The sequence below is a fragment of the Sciurus carolinensis genome, chromosome 7, assembly GCF_902686445.1.
Source record: "Sciurus carolinensis chromosome 7, mSciCar1.2, whole genome shotgun sequence".
Taxonomy (NCBI): domain Eukaryota; kingdom Metazoa; phylum Chordata; class Mammalia; order Rodentia; family Sciuridae; genus Sciurus; species Sciurus carolinensis.
In genome coordinates, this window is record NC_062219.1 from 22,269,703 (window position 1) to 22,271,344 (window position 1,642).

The window sequence follows — 1,642 nt, forward strand, 5'->3', positions numbered from 1 at the left end:
TCCCTTTTGACAAGTTCCCAAGGTATCTCTGTCCTGAGGGAGGTGGACATGACAATGTGACTCCACTGGAAACTTCAAGTGACTGTAGCAATGTGGATTACACAGTCCCCTCTTTATCCTAACACAAGAGCGTCTTTATGTAACATGGGAAAGGGGTGTGTAGCTTGGTTGTGTCCCAACCAACTGTAGGACAGGACATTTCTTCCAGTGAGACCTCAGATTTGGGGTGGCTCTGTAGGTGTCAGTCATGGTAGCCTCACGTAGAATCTGGGCATGAGATTTCAGCAATTTCTTTCCCGTACTGTCCACAGGACTGTCTTCAGCTACTCCAGTAAACAGCCCCCAGGGCTCTAAAATGGATAAGATCCTCTGTCTGTCTCTTGGGGAAACTGCTAATGACTTGGCTAGTCTTCTTTACAGATCTATCCCACATTATTTTCATTGATTTAAATACCACCTCTCTCCCCACCAGCACTCCTTACTCAAATGCCCCACCAACTGTCAAATGCAGCACCTCCTCATTGCTTACCTCCAGGAATTTCTTCTCTCTTTCCACTGGACCCATGCAGAAAGCTGATTTTTTTATCCTGGGTATCTGACCCAGGCTGTCTGCCTCTGCCTGGAATACCCTTGCTGTCACTGTTCACCTGATGATTTATCCTTGAGACCTCAATTCAAATTCTACTTACTCTCCAAAATCTTCTCTGGTGCCCAAATTCAACTGGGGTTCCATGACATGCACTTCGATGGGATTCTACGTTTCACAACACCAACCCCAGTTTACAAGGCTATTTGGGTGGTCATTTGTTGAATGTCAGTATTTTCCACTAGAGAGTAAGCCAGAGGAGGGATTAGGCCAGGTTTGCTTTCTTGCCTTTGCAACCACTGAGCCTAGCTTAGTACCTGCACAAAGTAGAAGCTGAATAAAAAGGCAATGGTCAAAGGAACTCAGTGAGTGAACTCAGGGTTTTCTTTCACATCACAGAAGCAGTTTTCCTCAGTTGAGCAAGGTGGCTAAAAAATGGGCCCTTGGTCACCCTACCAAAAGCAACATACAGATTCAATGCAATCCCCATCAAAATACTAATGACGTTCTTCCCAGAACAAGAAAAAACAATCCTAAAATTCATTTGGAAGAATGGAAGACCCAGAATAACCAAAGCAACCTTAAGTCAAAAAAGCAGCTGGAGGCATCATAATACCTGCCTTCAAATTATAGTACAGAGATAGTCACAAAAACTCCATGGTACTGGCATAAAGGCAGACAGACACATAGCCCAATGGTGAGAATAGATGACACAGAGACAAATGCACACTGATACCATCATCTGATCCTTGACAAAGGTGCCAAATACATACATGGGAGAAGAGAGAGCCTTTTTAAAAAATGGTGCTGGGAAGATGGATAAGCACATGTGAAGAATGAGACTAGGCCCTTATCTCTCACACTGCACAAAAATCAACTGAAAATGGACCAAAGCCCTAGGAATTAGATCAGAAACTATGCAATTTCTTAACGAAAACATGGGGTCAGCACTCCAGCTAAATAGGCACAGGAGATAATGCCAAGTTAATGAATGGGATGGTATCAAATTAAAAAAACTTCTGCACAGCAAAGGGAACAACTAGGAGTGTGGAGAGA